At 41.0% G+C, this 18,193-nt stretch overlaps 1 long non-coding RNA gene across 1 annotated transcript; it reads left to right on the forward strand.

Annotated features, from left to right (window-relative positions):
* Positions 1-324: 324 nt before the first annotated feature.
* Positions 325-17,560, forward strand: LOC145534252 (uncharacterized). The gene is made up of 2 exons (XR_014074384.1): positions 325-673; positions 17,093-17,560. It is a non-coding gene; the product is annotated as an uncharacterized LOC145534252 (long non-coding RNA).
* The last annotated feature ends 633 nt before the right edge of the window (positions 17,561-18,193 follow it).

Below are 18,193 nucleotides of genomic sequence, written 5' to 3' on the forward strand. Positions count from 1 at the left end.
CTATCTTTTGGGTTATTATAACAATAGTGAAGTAATTAGCAATTAAAACATCCTTACTATAACCCAGGTTGGGGTTCCACAAATAATATTCTACTGGCAAGCTAAGAATTTTGGCACATTTTCTGGAGACTGCATCAAACCCACACACAAAGATAGTTTGCCACAAAACCACCACTAACACCACCAACAACAATAAAAAAAACTTGGGGAGCAAAGGAAGTTACAGCCCACAGAACACTGAAGGAAAATCTTCTGGAAAGGGGGGAACCTCTTTCACCAGCTAACACGGAAGAGCAGTGAGGACGCAGAACAGGGGGTGTGGCCGAACGCAGGGCTGGGAAATGCCATTCTTGTCGTTAACTGAAAGCGGCTCACGGATTGGTTCACATATCCGTCTTCCGCGCCCCATAAACATGTCAACTTCATGAAGATCCCAAATGTGAAACCATCAACAGGGTGGTGATGGAAACATGGAATCCAAGAGTGACAGAAAAGAAAAGCTGAGATCAATAAGTTAGACTTTGCCAACGTGATGGATCGGTCACCCTCCCCTGAAGGTCTATTCCTGCCCAAGATGCTGCTGTCGGGAGGGGTTCCTGGTCCCCGGGCGAGAAGGGAGCACGGCCATGTTTGTTCCTGCCTGGACGTGGACCCTGGAGCGTGGGATGCGCAGGTGAGCATCCCTACCATGGAAGAGCGGGGCTGGACCCCCGGGCCCTCCCTGTGTGCAGCCGGCAGCTCTCAGCTCTCTGCCTTGCGATGGGCCCTCACCTTCCTCCCTCTGTTAAGGGCTAGGACACATTCTGCCTGATTGCCACTCCAGGAAAGGTTGGCGTCCCCGTGACCACAGTCCCTGCATGTCTGTCCTTCTGCAGCATAGACATGAAGTGATGCTCTGGACTCAAGAAGTTCTGGGTTGGCATCTGGACCCACTTAATCACCAGCCAGACCTAGTCAACTGTCACTTCATTGGCCTTCTGTTTATCTGTAAAATGAGGGTTAGGGTGTTTCTTTTTAAAAGGTTGCTAGAATTATATAACAGTGGCACAAAAAAAGAACATCTGACTGACATAGTATATTTTTTAAACTGAATATTCACTATTGTTCTAGTTGTCATGTATTGTCATTTTAAGCAGATTCTGTGTTTCAACTACACACAAACCAAATATTCCTCTTAAATAATTAAATTTGGCCTCTTTGTCTGTTCTGTACCTTCCCATCTCAGGACAGACAAGTTTGGAATCCCAAGACTGTAATTATAAGTGCCAGTGGGCCCTTTAGATATTTGTATTAACTACTCTGAGGTTATTATCAGCTGTAGAAGCTGGTCCAGGCAGATGTCTGTGTTCTCACTATTCATAACGATAGAAAGGAAGTCAGTGCATGTTTTGTGATTTCTACGCTGCTAGTCAGTATTGATTTTGTCAACAACCCCTACTTAAACTTTGTCACAGGGCCCTTATTCATTGAATTAATTTCTGATAATTTAGTCCAATGTTAAATAGCTAAGAAGGCTTTTTAACATCACCAGACAAAAAGTAAAAAAAAAAAAAAAAACTCACAAAAATGTGATTTCACTCAGATGGCTAAAATATATTGTCGTTAATTTTGATAGGAATGATTTCCAGTGGGCTGAGTCCAGGGAAATGGTTGATTAAGTAAGAGAGATAACAGGAGAAAATTGTCTAAGTTGATGTATTGTGAAAAAGGACGTGGAGGGGAAATGTAGGAGGAAAGAATAGGTTTATTGCTATAAAATCTGACTTTTCATCTTAATTCTTTGTTCAGAGTCTCTCTGCCCAGGGCTAGGGAGAAAATAGACTCAACTTCCAGCTTCACTGGAACTCCGAGGGGAGATGGACATAACCATAACTACTAGCATGTATTGAGTGCTCATCGCTGTTCTAAGCACTCTACACACAAAATCACATTTTTTCCAACTATTTTGTATTGACTTTAATTCCTTTCAATGCACTTTATTTGTTAGAGTAGTTTTAGGTTCACAACAAAACTGAACAGAAGGTACAGAGATGTCTGTCTACCCTCTGCTTCTGCACATGCCAGCCACCCCCATTATCAACACCCCCCCCCCAAGGTGGGACGTTTGTCACCATCAATGAACCTACATCAAAATCACCCAAAGTTCATTGAAATTGTGTAATATGTAGCCTTTTCACATTGGATCTTTGCATCTTCATACTATGTATTTAAGTTTCTAAAAAAAATTAAGTATTTTTTTCCTCTACATCTTTTCATGTCTTCGTAGTTCACTTATTTTTAATGCTGAATAGTATTCCATTGCCTGGATGTACCATAGTTTATTTATCTGCTCACCAACTGAAGGACATTTTGGTTGCTTCTGAGTTTTGGCAATTAGGAATGAAGCTACTACAAAAACCTCTGTGAGTTTTTGTGTGGACATAAGTTTTCAACTTCTTTAAGTAAATACCAACGAGCATGAATGTTGAATTATAGGGAAAGAGTATGCTCAGTTTTGTAAGAAACTGCTGAACTGTCCTGCAAAATGGCTGTAGCATTCTGCATTCTTTCCAGTGATGAATGAGAGTTCCAGGGGCCTACATTCTGCTCAGCATTCAGTGCTACTCAGTTCAGTTCAGTCGCTCAGTCGTGTCCAACTCTTTGCAACTCCATGGACTGCAGCATGCCAGGCCTCCCTGTCCATCACCAACTCCCAGAGTTTACTCAAACTCATGTCCATCTCATCGGTGATGCCATCCAACCATCTTATCGCCTGTCATCCCCTTCTTCACCTCTGTCATCCCCTTCTCCTCCTGCCTTCAATCTTTCCCATCATCAGGGTCTTTTCAAATGAGTCAGCTCTTTGCATCAGGTGGCCAAAGTATTGGAATTTCAGCTTCAACATCAGTCCTTCCAATGAACAACCAGGACTGACCTCCTTTAGGATGGACTGGTTGGATCTCCTTGCAGTCCAAAGGACTCTCAAGAGTCTTGTCCAACACCACAGTTCAAAAGCATCAATTCTTCGGCACTCAGCTTTCTTTATAGTCCAACTCTCACATCCATACATGACTACTGGAAAAACCATAGCCTTGACTAGACGGACCTTTGTTGGCAAAGTAATGTCTCTGCTTTTTACTATTTTGTCTAGATTGGCCATAAATTTTCTTGGTGCTACTAGTGTTTAGGATTTGGGCCATTCTACAAAGTGTGTAGTGGCATCTTATTGTTGCTTTATTTGCAATTCTTTAATGGATCATTGAAAAAGCAAGAGAGTTTCAGAAAAACATCTATTTCTGCTTTATTGACTATGCCAAAGTCTTTGACTGTGTGGATCACAATAAACTGTAGAAAATTATGAAAGAGATGGGAATCCCAGACCACTTGACCTGTCTCTTGAGAAACCTGTATGCAGGTCAGGAAGCAACAGTTAGAACTGGACAAAGAACAACAGACTGATTCCAAATAAGAAAAGAGTCCGTCAAGGCTGTATATTGTCACCCTGCTTATTTATGCAGAGTACATCATAAGAAAAGCTGGGTTGGAAGAAGCACAGGATAGAATCAAGATTGCTGGGAGAAATATCAATAACCTCAGATATGCAGATGACACCACCCTTATGGCAGAAAGTGAAGAAGATGTAAAGAGCCTCTTGATGAAAGTGAAAGAAGAGAGTGAAAAGGCTTGCTTAAAGCTCAACATTCAGAAAACTAAGATCATGGCATCCGGTCCCATCACTTCATGGCAAATAAATGGGGAAACAGTGGAAACAGTGGCTGACTTTATTTTTTTGGGCTCCAAAATCACTGCAGATGGTGATTGCAGCCATGAAGTTAAAAGACGTTTACTCCTTGGAAGAAAAGCTATGACCGCCCTAGAGAGCATATTAAAAAGCAGAGACATTACTTTGTCAACAAAGCTCAGTCTAGTCAAGGCTATGGTTTTTGAGAGATGTGAGAGTTGGACTATAAAGAAAGCTGAGTGCTGAGGAATTGATGTTTTTGAACTGTGGTGTTGGGCAAGACTCTTGAGAGTCCCTTGGACTGCAAGGAGATCCACCCAGTCCTTCCTAAAGGAGATCAGTCCTGGGTGTTCATTGGAAGGACTGATGTTGAAGCTGAAACTCCAATACTTTGGCCACCTGATGCGAAGAGTTGACTCATTTTAAAAGACCCTGATGCAGGGAAAGATTGAGGGCAGGAGGAGAAGGGGACGACAGAGGATGAGATGGTTGGATGGCATCACCGACTCAATGGACATGGGTTTGGGTACACTCCGGCAGTTGGTGATGGATAGGGAGGCCTGGCGTGCTGTGGTTCATGGGGTCGCAAAGAGTCAGACATGACTGAGTGACTGAACTGAACTGAACTGAGTGATACACGGTGTAGAACATATTTTCTTGTTTTCCTATCTGCATATAATTGGTGAGGTGACTGTTGAGATCTTTTGCCCATTTTTTAAATTGAATTGTTCATTTTTGTATTGTTGAGCTTTAAGAGTTCTTTGCGTACATTGAATGACAGTCATTTATTAGATTTATTATTTACAAATATTTTCTCCAACTTTTTAATTTCAATGAACTCCAGTTTATAAATTCTTTCTTTCATGGGTTATGCTTTTGATGTTGTTTCTAAACAGTTATTACTACACCCAAGCTCATCTAGGTTTTCTTCTATGTCATCTTTCAGGAGTTTGATAGCTTTTCATTTTGCTTTTAAGTCTATAACCCATTTGGAGCTAATTTTTTCTGAAGGGTACAAGATCTGTGTCTAGATTCATTGTTTTACATGTTGATGTCCAAATGCTCTAGCACCATTTGTTGAAACAACTATCCTGAAAAAACTGTTTTGTCAAAGAGCAGCTAACTACATTTATGTGGGTATATTTCTGGGCTTATTATTCTGTTCCATTGTTCTATTTGTCTGTTCTTTCACCAGCACCGCACTATCCTGATCTGTAGCTTGTAGAAAATATTGAAGTCAGGTAGCTTCAGTCTTCAACTTTGTTCTTCTCCTTCAATACTGAGTAGGTTAGTCTGTCTTTTGCCTCTCTATGCAAACTATAGAGTCAGACTGTCAGTATCCACAAGAGTACTTACCAAGATTTGATTGGGATTGCATTGACTCTGTAGATCAATTTGCGAAGACTAACACCATGACAATATTGACTTTTCCTATCCATAAACATAGAATATCCCTCCATTTACTTTGTTTCTTTCTACACTTTTCACCAGAGCTTTACAATCTTTCTCAAGTAGATCTTGTACATATTTTATGAGATGGGCACCTAAATATAATTCTGGGGATGCTAATGTAAATAACACTGTATTTTAAATTTCAAATTTCACTTGTTCATTGCTGGATAGAAAAGCAACTGACTTTTGTGTACAAGATGGTACTATGCAACCGTAGTTCCTAGAGATTTCTTGTTGATTCCTTCAGATTTACTGTGTAGATGATCACATCATCTATAAACAAAGATAGTTTTATTTCTTTCATATATATTGCTTTAGCTAGGACTATTAATACAAAGTTGAGAAGGAGTGCTGAGAGTGGACACCCTAGCCTTATCCGTGATCTTAGCAGGAAAGTTTCTACTAAGAAGTTTTAAATATAAATTTGGCTTTCTGTTTTTTGTGGATGTTCTTTATCAAGTTAAGGAAGTTCCTTTGTACTCCTACTTTGGAGGTTTTTTTTTATCATGGATGGGTGTTGGACTTTGTGAAATTCTCTTCTCTACCTATTGATATTATGATGCATTTTTTTCTTCTTTAGCCTATTGATAAGATTGATTACATTAATTGATTTTTAAATGCTGATTAATTAAATCCTGAAATAATTCCACTTGGTCATGATATATATTCTTTTTATAAATTGTTACATCTGATTTGCTAATACCTTTTAGGGGGTATTTGCACCTATGTTCATGAGAGATATTGGTCTGTTGTTTTGTTTTAATGTCTTTTGTCTGGTGTTGGTATTAGGAAAATGATGGCCTCAGTTGGCCTCATAGAGTGAGTTAGAAGTATTTCCTCTGCCTCTATCTTCTGAAAGAGATTGTAGAGAACTGATAGAAATTACCAATGAGCCCATCTAGATTAGGTGGATACAGTCTGGCAGTATGTCACAATGTGACATATAAAGGTACTGTATGTCTTAGCAATCTTACCCCTAGTAACTCACCTAGAAAAAATGAGAATGTATGTCTATACAAAGACTCATACACAAATGTTTATAACAGCTGTGATTCATAATAGCCAAAAGATGGAAGTAACCCAAGTGCTCTTTATGTTAAAGGCATAAACAAAGTATGGTATGCCCATGGAATGACAATACAAAAAAGAAAAAAAAAAAGGAATGGCATGCCTACACACACTACAGCAAGGATAGACCTCAAACATTATGCCATGGAAGAAGCCTGTCACAACCAACCAAATGTTCTGTGACTCCATTTATATGAAATGTACACAGCAGGCAAATCCATAGAGTCAGAAGCAGAACTGTGTCTGGGGATGAGTGGGGATTTGAGGGGACTGGAAAGCTATAGGGAGTGACCCCAAATGGGTACAGGACCTCCTTTGGAGATGATGAAAATGTCCCCCAAATTAGATTGTGGCGATTGCTATGCTGCTGCTGCTGCTGCTGCTAAGTCACTTCAGTCATGTCCGACTGTGTGCGACCCCATAGACAGCAGCCCACCAGGCTCCCCCATCCCTGGGATTCTCCAGGCAAGAATACTGCAGTGGGCTGCCATTTCCTTCTCCAATGCATGAAAGTGAAATGTGAAAGTGAAGTCACTCAGTCGTGTCCGACTCTTAGCGACCCCATGGACTATAGCCTACCAGGCTCCTCTGTCCATGGGATTTTCCAGGCAAGAGTACTGGAGTGGGGTGCCATTGCCTTCTCCAGGCGATTGCTATACAGCTCTGCAAATATGCTGAACACACTGAACTGTACATTTTAAATTATACGTAAATTATATCTCAGTAAAACTGGTTTTCAGATACAAGAAGGAGTTGGCTAGAACATGGCCCTTCTTCCCACAGATCTGGCATTTTTATCAGGCTTACTACATAATACACTTTTCTAGTATCTCAGCTTGGTTTCTGAACTTGGGGGTTCTTCCAGTAAAACATTCCTCTGCAGCCTCTACAACTTTATGTCATTTCTATACAATATTCTCAAATAATAAAGAGTATTTATATCTGTATGTTTGAAGGAGATGAATAGAGCCTCCTCATAACACTATAAATATAAAATGTTAAATGTTGTTACCAACACTCTAATGAAACAATAGGATTTTAACAGTTAACTCATCTGTTCTGTTCCTCCAGGACAGTAACTTTAGTTTTAAAAAAGACCTCTGCTGTATTTTTCCCCCAAATATGCATTCAAAATGACCTGTGAAATGTATGTTAAGTAAATCTTTTTCACAATGTTGAAAGTTTAAGTGATTTAATAAAAATAGAATCCAACATTTTACAACTCCAACAAGCTTTCAAATGCCACTGTTCTAAACTCCATTCTTCCTGTGATGGGATCTTCTGACAGTTCAGCTGAGACAGGCTCGCCGCCCACGTAACTCCAGAGGAACCGTGTGGGAGGTGACCTGGCCTCGAACAGAGGAAGGCCAGAAAGCTTAATTAATTTTCAGGAAACTAAGTGATTTGCATGGTCTAATTAGCCTATGTCTCTTAAACAAATCCAAAACAAAGCCAGGTGAGAGAGTTTTATGCAAACAAACAATAAAACCTAATCACTCCCTGCATCCAGGAGCCACTATTATTATAGTTGTTCAACCCCTTTTAACTCTCCATTGCTTGGAATAATAATAACCTGTTAGAACTTTGAAATGAAAATCTTTCTACCTGACAAATGCTGATGTTTTTAACTATTTCAAAAGCCAGCGTCAAATAGGCTTCCTTTAGATTTTCCTCTTGGTCTGTGCTGAGCCTTCATGAGGTTACCTGGAGCCAAGGGCCTGGGATGGGCCCCTCCTCTCTAATTCCCCGATGCCAATCAGTAGGGGGAGCTCTCCTATTATTTAACTGGCCACAAACAAAGCGCACAGGCATTTTTATGGACTCCTCTGGGGACAATGGCAAGGATTTTTGAAAATGGATGTTATAATCTGGAGAGCATTAAGGCAACAGTTTGGTCAAAGTTGGAGAGGTGCCTCATTCAGACTCAAGAACATGTTTTTTCCTAAAACAGTCTTGCAAATTAATGAGGGTATAAAAGTTGTGGGCCTGCAGAAAATTATCCCACTCTGAGAAGGAACCTTGCACCTATCACTCACAGCAGAATAAAACTTAATTGCATCTGAATCTTAATGGCCATAATGAGCTCTGTCATCTTCTTGATATGAAGGAATTCTTAGGTTAGAAAGAAGAAAAATGCAGGCTGAGAAAATGGTAGACTTTGAGAAAGGTAGCTTCATACTACAAATTAGATTGCAGGATGTACAAAACGAAAAGGGCTTCCAAATTAGACTCTTAAAAAGCTTGAGATTCTGTAGTTAAATAAAAGGCCAAGGTAAGGAAATGAATGATGTATATGGTAAGCTTTTCATGTAATCTGCTAAAATGATAATTCCACAATTAGAGGGAGATTTGCATAATCCTTAACTAGAACTTTTGAGTTAAAGTCACAATGCCTTTGCAGATGCTTTAGCATATATCATAATACAGCAAATCGAAGACTACAAAATAGTGTCGTTACTGAAAGGCAACAGTGGCAAGAATTTTATGTCCCACTGTGAATAAATCGTCCAGCGTCATATTGCTGTGTGGCAGAAACTGTGGATCACCCCAAGTGCCCACTTGCTCCTGCTCTATCTTATTGATAGAATGACCAATTTTTAGTTATACATATGGCTCCACAGGGGAAAAACTACAGTTCCCAGACTTCCTTGCAACTACTGGAAGCTAGATGGCCATGTACTGGCCAATAGGATATGAATGGAAGTGAAGTATTTGTATGGAAGGGATGTGAATGGTACTAGAACACATCAGAGAAGGAAACATGCTGAGACCCCTGCCCTTTCCACTCCCCAGCAACGTGCAGAGAATAACACCCCGGAGAGGGAAGGCATGAGACAGGAGGAGCTTGACCTCCTCGGAAGTTTGCAGAACCAGCTTGGACCTTTATGGGAAAGAGGAGCATGTCTCTAAGTTGTTTGGGGCCACCATTATTTTGTGTTTCTGTCTCCACAGTTTAATCCATATCCTAAACAACCTAGGAACTATTCCTCTCCATTGTGGAATCATCTTTAAGTTCATCAAGTGAGCTTAGCACTGGATTTGTCTAGCATCAAAAATTTGCAGACAAACGTATTGACTGGTGATTTGGAGGACAGATAGATAGATGATAAGATAGACAGAGGATTGATAGATACAGATAGATATGGATGGATAGATGGATGAATGACTAGATCCATAGATAAGATAGATAAATGATTAGATGGATAGATAAAGATAATATGTATACTTTCCCTATGAGTGGGAGGTAAACAGGGCAAGAAAGAGAGGAGATGGAGGAGGAGTTGACAGAGGATGAAGAGGCGAAAGGGGAAGTGGAGAGACCTGAGTCGGTGTGGCCAGGCCGCTTCCAGTATATGTGCCTCATGACAGATAGTTAAAGGGCACATCCCTTCATTCTCAGAGAGCCCTGATTTGGACAATATATTAATATTATGTGGTCACTCTATCCCTTTGAGTCCTTGCAATGAACCCCAACCACCCAAGATAACTTGACCAGATAGCCTGTCCTTGACTCTGAGCCTTGACCCCTGAAAGGACTAGTCCAGCATAGAATGAGAACGTGTGGTATTTAAGAAGTGTCAGTCCAAATACTGAAACAACAAGAATATAAAAGGCAAAGGATCTGAGAAAAAGGGAAATGATAACAAGTATTTGACTTTATCAAATGAAAATTATAAGAGAAATCTTGGCAGAAATGCTTTTATAATTGTGCATCTCTTTATTTCTTATAAATCCACAGAAGGCCAGTGCTCACAGTCAAAACTAAAATTTTCTCCATGGATCCAAAATTAGCCTATTTTATTAAATGCAAAAGATGCTGAAGTTGACCAACACTGGTTCATATTGCTTTAGTGAGCATGTCCTCCAAACAAGATGAAACAAGGATGCACACTTATGTATTCATGAGTGATTCAGGGGGACCAATGGGGAGAAAAGTGCTCCAGACACAAACATCATCATGTACTCATGCACACATCTGGCAGAAATTTTAAGAAACATAGCAAATTATTGACAGAGGTGTCCTTTAGCTTGAGGTACCAGAATTATTTTACAGTTTTAAATCAGTACATTAGCTAGCTATGATTTTTCCTAAATCCCAGGAATATCAATGTGTTTGTTGATTTGTATATTATTTTCACAAATTTGTTGGAGGATATAATATTCAGGTCAGGTCAGTTCAGTTCAGTTGCTCAGTCGTGTCCGACTCTTTGTGACCCCATGAACTGCAGCACGCCAGGCCTCCCTGCCATCACCAACTCCCGGAGTCCACCCAAACCCATGTCCATTGAGTCGGTGATGCCATCCAACCATCTCATCCTCTGCCGTCCCTTTCTCCTCCTGCCCTCAATCTTTCCCACCAGCAGGGTCTCTCCAAATGAGTCAACTCTTTGCATCAGGTGGCCAAAGTATTGGAGTTTCAGCTTCAACATCAGGCCTTCCAATGAACACCCAGGACTGGGCTCCTTTAGGATGGACTGGTTGGATATCCTTACAGTCCAAGGGACTTTCAAGAGTCCTCTCCAACACCACAGTTCAAAAGCATCAATTCTTCGGCGCTCAGCTTTCTTTATAGTCCAACTCTCACATCCATACATGACCACTGGAAAAACCATAGCCTTGACTAGACGGACCTTTGTTGGCAAAGTAATGTCTCTGCTTTTCAATATGCTATCTAGGTTGGTCATAACTTTCCTTCCAAGGAGTAAGCGTCTTTTAATTTCATGGCTGCAACCACCATGTGCAGTGATTTTGGAGCCCAGAAAAATAAAGTCAGCCATTGTTTCCACTGTTTCCCCATCTAGTTGCCATGAAGTGATGGGACCGGATGCCATGATCTTAGTTTTCTGAATTTTGAGCTTTAAGCCAGCTTTTTCACTCTCCTCTTTCACCTTCATCAAGAGGTTCTTTAGTTCTTCTTCACTTTCTGCCATAAGGGTGGTGTCATCTGCATATCTGAGGTTATTGATATTTTTCCAAGCAATCTTGATTCCAGCTTGTGCTTCCTCCAGCCCAGCGTGTCTCATGATGTACTCTGCATATAAGTTAAATAAGCAGGGTGACAATATACAGCCTTGACGTACTCCTTTTCCTATTTGGAACCAGTCTGTTTTTCCATGTCCAGTTCTAACTGTTGCTTCCTGACCTGCATACAGGTTTCTCAAGAGGCAGGTCAGGTGGTCTGGTATTCCCATCTCTTTCAGAATTTTCCACAGTTTATTGTGATCCACACAGTCAAAGGCTTTGGCATAGTCAATAAAGCAGAGGTAGATGTTTTTCTGGAACTCTCTTGCCTTTTCGATGATCCAGCAGATGTTGGCAATTTGATCTCTGGTTCCTCTGCCTTTTCTAAAACCAGCTTGAACATCTGGAAGTTCACAGTTCACATATTGCTGAAGCCTGGCTTGGAGAATCTTAAGCATTACTTTACTAGCATGTGAGATGAGTGCAAAGTGCTCCAGACACAAACATCATGTACTCATGCACACATCTGGCAGAAATTTTAAGAGACATAGCAAATTATCGACAGAGGTGTCCTTTAGCTTGAGGTACCAGAATTATTTTACAGTTTTAAATCAGTACTTTAGCTAGCTATGATTTTTCCTAAATCCCAGGAATATCAATGTGTTTGTTGATTTGTATATTATTTTCACAAATTTGTTGGAGGATATAATATTAATCAATGCTAAAGGAGTCATTCATCAAAAAAACAATTAATTCTTGTGGGTGCAGTGGCTCATTTTCTTTTCGACTTTTTGTCTTTTGGTTTGGGGGGGTTGTAATTTTGCTAACAAGGTCTGTATAGTCAAAATTCTGATTTTTCCAGTAGTCATGTATGGATATGAGAGTTGGACCATAAAGCAGGCTGAGCACCAAAGAATTTATGCTTTCGAACTGTGGTCCTGGAGAAGACTCTTGAGAGTCCCTTGGACTGCAAGGAGATCAAACCAGTCAACCCTAAAGGAAATTAACCCTGAACATTCATTGGAAGGACTGATGCTGAAGCTGAAGCTCCAATACTTTGGCCACCCTATTCTAAGAGCTGACTCATTGGAAACAACTCTGCTTCTGGGAAAGATTGAAGGCCAGCGAAGGGGGTGGCAGAGGATGAGATAGTTAGGTAGCATCATTGATTCAATGGAACGAAACTGAGCAAACTCTGGGAGACAGTGAAAGACAGGGCATCCTGGAGGGCTACAGTTCATGGAGTCGCCAAGAGTTGGACATAGCAACTAAACAACAAATGACTGCTTGTTTAATCTACATTTGGAAGCACCCTGATGACAGAGTCAGAGGTAAGGAGAGGGAAGATGTCTATTTTGGACATCTAATTTGTCTAAACTAGTATGTCCAAGGACATTTAGAGATGGGACCAAGGGGACACACAAAACTTGTTTCCTGAACATGAGAAACATTTTTCCCTACACAGATTGGGCTCAAAGGATGAGATCAGCTCACCACATTGTGGATGAGTGTGAATACACAACTATTGTGTTCATTATGGTTTAAAGCAACACCCAGAAAAGGCAGTGGACAGGGCAGGAATGTGTCAGAAGCATATAGCTCGTGACGTCAGGAAAATATAAACTGACAATACTTGGAAGCCATCAGGGTGGCGATCACAGTATTAGGCAGGTTAAATCTTAAGGGGTGTTAATTGTTTCCCTATTGGCAAAGGGCTCAAAATCTTCAGGACCTAATTCCCAGTAGGAAATATAGATTCAACAAGAATTTGCATGCGTCTCCCCAGACCAATTTCTAACATAGCAAGGCTTCCAAAAACACCCACTCTGCTTTATAAACACATGCCTCCTAGCTGAAAGCTTCACTAGCTTTGAAGGTTTGAAAGGCATACAAATTCAGGGAAACAAATTATGACCAATAAAAGTTGAACAGGATCTGTAAGACGGCCTTACAATGCTGGCTGACTCTCCTGCTGGAGGATGGTTTTAGGGCAATGACTGAGCAGGATTCTTAAAGTGAAAGAAGCTGAGTTGTTGGATCAAAACATCAGTGGCTCAGTTTGTGGCAGCATGGGTATTTGCAAGCTCAGATCAAATCTTTATTATCATGATAAAGTAGATTAACCAAAGGATCACACAGCTGGTTACCGATTTGATCAGTTTCATAGCTTTTTAGAAAAGTAATCATCAAGGAATTTAGGAAGTAACAAACCAGAGGTATATAGTAGGAAGACTTAAAAAGTAAGCTTAATGTTTAATGACAAACCTAGACAGTGTGTTGAAAGCAGAGACATTACTCTGCTGACAAAGGTCCGTATCGTCAAGTCTATGGTCTTCCCAGTGGTCACATACAGTTGTGAGAGCTGGACCGTAAAGAAGGCAGAACACTAAAGAATTGATGACTTTGAACTGTGGTGATTGAGAAGACTCCTGAAAGTCCCATGGACAGCAAGGAGATCAAACCAGTCAATTTTAAGGGAGATCAACCCTGCATATTCACTGGAAGGACTGATGCTGAAGCTGAAGCGCCAGTATTTTGGTCACGTGATTAAAACAGACAACTCATTGGAAAAGTCTCTGATGCTGGGAAAGAGCAAGGGCAAAAAGAGAAGAGGGTGTCAGAGGATGAGATGGCTGGACAGCATCACCAATGCAGTGAACATGAACTTGGGCAAATGCCAGGAGATGGTGAGGGACAGGGAAACCTGGTATGCTGCAGTCCATGGGATCACAAAGAGTAGGACATGGCGACTGAACAGTAACAATTTTTAATTTTCATGGGCACATGGAAAAGGACATCATCATAGGTATAAATTGCTTATTAAGTGTTCACATAGCTATATTTTGCTTGAAGGCATCAGGACTCCATTGTAGGATGGAAGCAGAAGAGAGATGTGCCTGGATGGCCTCATTCACAGGGTCTGTAAGCCTTTGACAATTGTTTCCTGATCGGATGGTCAAGTCAAGCTTCAGTGGAGGTTAAATGAAATAAGTTTTAAGCATTGGCACAGTTGAGCCTCACACAGGGAGTACTCGGTGAACTGGCTACATATCCTTGATGAAGACTCTGTGAATTATGGAATTACTAGCATCTATAGTGATCATTTTTCTCATCAGACATAATGCAAATTTTTACTGATACCAACATATAAGTAAATATCACCTGATTCATTCATTTTTCTTCATGTATCATTTTACTATGGGCATTTGTCAACAATTCTTACAAAACCACATAAGGGATTTTTTTAAATATGTTAAAATAATCACCTGCATGTTTGGTCCCACTCTTTCCTGATCCAACTCTTGATCCTCAGATGAGCTTACTTATAGAGTGACGGCTCCCAGTCCACTTCCCACCACGGAAGGGTCTCTCAGAGGCACTTTGGAAACATTCTTTTTTATGTGAAGTTGGACATGGTGCTGGTTGGGTGTTTGTGACTGAATATGTTTTGGCTTTGTTTTTATAAACTATAAACAAAGCAACAATCTCAGAACTACCTGTCCAACTGGGTGCTCTGCGTTTGTGGTCCACAGGGAGGGAGCAAGGGGTCGCTAGCCCCATGACTGGACCAGTCCCACCGTGTACCCATCACTCATCTTGTTTTAAACTTCATCATCTTTTCATTCACATTTCTCAGGAAACTTTTTCATTAAAGTCAAGACCAGGAAAATTTGAAATAGTAATGTATTTCGTTTAGCCAAAATATATCTAATTTGCTTAGAAAGTTTTAAAAGTTTAGTCTTTTATACCTGTTAAAGTTAAATAAATATGATTCTCGATTTCTCAAAAATGATGCTTTGGGAAGAGATGAAAAATAGGTAAAAATTTATTCAAAACATGCCCTTAGTATTTTTTTTTCTTTTCTTCCATTTTAGAAAATTATGAGGGAAATAAAGATTTGTAATTTCACACTGCCAGGAACATCTACCAAACTGAGTGGGAAAGAAAATATTATCCACCTTCAGTATTACATCTACAGGTGTGCTGAATATCTGCCTGTTAGCAGATAGGACTCTCAGTCTTCTAGAGAATGCCAGACCTGTCAGAAATGGCTACAATGAAAAACATTTTTTTCCTCAGGTGGAAATATGCTAATGCCAAACCAATTGCATTTTTTTTAATTGCATTCAAGTGGGAAAGAAAGAGCCCATTGGAAATTCAGACCCACTTTTACCCCATCGCATTCTTAATTATCCAGACAAATATGGCAACTTCTAGTTCACTTTTCTGAGCAGATCTACCCTCAGATTAACTTTCCAAAGCAGCTACCCTTCACAAGGACGTGGCAGCTGTTGGACAACTCGCAGGCACATTCCACTGTAATTAGAGCCAAGAAACACTAGAGAACCATGTCCAGCTGAATCTGAAAAGAGAATGTTAGTCAGCCAGAGCATCCTCACTCAAAATAGAATAGAGCAAAAAAAAAAAAAAAAAGCTCAGTAAACTTTAAAATTTTACTTTTGAAAAATGTCTGAAAACAATTACTTCTAGTAGAGATAAAAAAATGTCCATTCACTTTGGAGCTGTTTCTCCACTTTTCTCCAGTAGCATATTGGACCCCTACCAACCTGGGGGGCTCATAAAGAGGCAAAAGACCCAGAATAGCCAACATAATAATGAAGGACAAGAACAAAATTGGGAAAGGGACATTATTCACCTTCAATACTTACCATAAAGGTACAGTAATTAAGACTCAGCTATAATAAGGTGGATGAAACTAGAGCCTATTATACAGAATGAAGTATGTCAGAAAGAGAAAAACAAACGTCATTTATTAATGCATATATATGGAATCTAGAAAGAGGATACTGATGAAACTATCTGAAGGGCAGCAGTGGAGATATAGACACGGAGAATGATGTCTTCTGATGATTTTATCATGTTTTCATGCATATTAACTCAATTGTATTGTTCGAAATTACCAGGCATTTCAGCTCCCTTTAGGGGGAGATATAAAAGCAGGTTGTAAAAGACCACGTCAAAGCCCACTGTGAGCTCCAAGTACACCCTGTGGGAAGGCACAGGGTCCAGCACGTCTATACGTGGCTCTCACGTACACCTTGTCAGAGCCTAGCAGGGCCTGCGCACCTGTGTGGGTGTCCTGAGACCACGTCAAGGGAGACATGCCTTGGAGAGGAAGAAACTCCCATAAGAATCTGGAGACAGGGTCAGAATTTGGGGAGACAGGAAGAGAGACGTCTGTTAAATTTCCGAATGTGTGGTCCAGAATGGTCAAAGAGACAGTGAAGGATGCTTGTGACATCCTCATGTTGACTGGAGGCCAGAGATGCATCATCTGCTGAGCAGATATATGGAAACTAGAAAACTGGTACTGCTGAACCTGTTTGCAGGGAAGCAAAGGGGAGATCAGAAATAAAGAACAGACTTTTGGACACAGTGGGGAAAGGAGAGAGTGGGCTCAAAAGAGAAAGTAGCTTTGACATCTATACACTACCGCATGTAGAATAGATAGCTGGTGAGACGCTGCTATATAACCCTGGGAGCCCAGCCTGGCACTCTGGGATGACCCAGAGGGGTGGAGTGGGGGTGGGGAGAGGGAGGCTTAAGAAGGAGGGGCTATGTGTATAATTATGGCTGATTTGAGTTCTTGGACGGCAGAAACCAACAATATTGTAAAGCAATTTTCCTCCAATTAAAACATAAATTAAAAAAAAAAAAGCAGCAGCTCAGGGACTTGAACCTTAAATTAGTGCCTACCACTCTCATCAACGCTTCCATTTCACTGTGGCCATCACGCGTTTATGGACCATTCCACAGACAGTCGGGTTTGGGGCTGTCTTGTTGAGAGGTGGACCATATCTCACACCACCTTTCTTATATTTCCCAGTTCAGCTTGTAGCTCACACACCTGAACACTTTGTCTTAAAGGCACACATTTGGGTCAGAAGTGTCTACAGCCGTGCTCGTAAACTCAGGAGAATATGTCAGACGAGCCCTCGACCAGCTCTCGGGAAATGCAGCTTCTGAAGATGGAGCACTGGTGACCATGTCAGTCACTTGACTTCTGTGGACCCGAGTCCTGAACCATAAAGACCTCGAATTAGTACTCCAGTGTCTCTCTGACTTTAAAAAGGTAACAATCATTCATTTTTCCTACCTGATCAGGAATCACAGAACTGGCGGTTTCCCACCACACCAACCTCTGAATCAGCCTTGAGCCCTTTGTTCAGTGGGAGTTTTCTGTTATTGGACATAGTCTCACTGACGTTGCATATCACCAAACCACTCCCAAAATCCAGGAAGAGAGCCTTCTCCGCGAAAAGGAAAGGGATCACTCCCATCATTGTTCTCATTCCACAGAGGTGCAAATTTTCGGAAAAAGAGAAAAAAGAAAAACTCACAAATGAATTAAAAAAAAAAAAAAGGTTTGATAACACATCAGGCAGCTGTATAGGCCTTTCCTTGAGCTTCCCAGGTGGCTCAGTGGTAAACAACCTACCTGCCAATGTAGGAGACCCGGGTTTGATCCCTGGGTTGGGAAGATCCCCTGGAGAAGAAAATAGCAACTTACTCCAGTATGCTTGCCTGGGAAATCCCATGGACAGAGGAGCCTGGTGGGCTACAGTCCATGGGGTCGCAAAGAGAAAGACACAACTTAGCAACTAAACAACAGCAACAACAAATATACCTTTGCTTAGGACATTTCCTCTGTTTCCTGGGGGGTCCAGATGGATAGTTTTCTGCCCGTGGCCAGGGTAAGTCAGGACCCCTGAGCTGAGCTGCTATTCCCCTGAGAGCCTCTCCTAGCAGCAGAGCCTGTGCCTGCCCAGGTTTGCCAAGGAGGCCCATCTCTATGGGAACGCCCCACTTCATGCTTTACGACATGGAAAATGCCTAGAGGCAAATGGGAGTTTTATGAATATAATGTTAATAAAAATTGATTTTTGAAAATGAAGCTGCCTCTTTATACTACCTGCAGGTAGATAAACAAGCCACTTGAGTGATGAATGCCTGCTTTTCCTAGTCATA

The sequence above is a fragment of the Giraffa tippelskirchi genome, chromosome 14, assembly GCF_054371585.1.
Source record: "Giraffa tippelskirchi isolate mGirTip1 chromosome 14, T2T-mGirTip1v1.2.pri, whole genome shotgun sequence".
Lineage (NCBI taxonomy): Eukaryota > Metazoa > Chordata > Mammalia > Artiodactyla > Giraffidae > Giraffa > Giraffa tippelskirchi.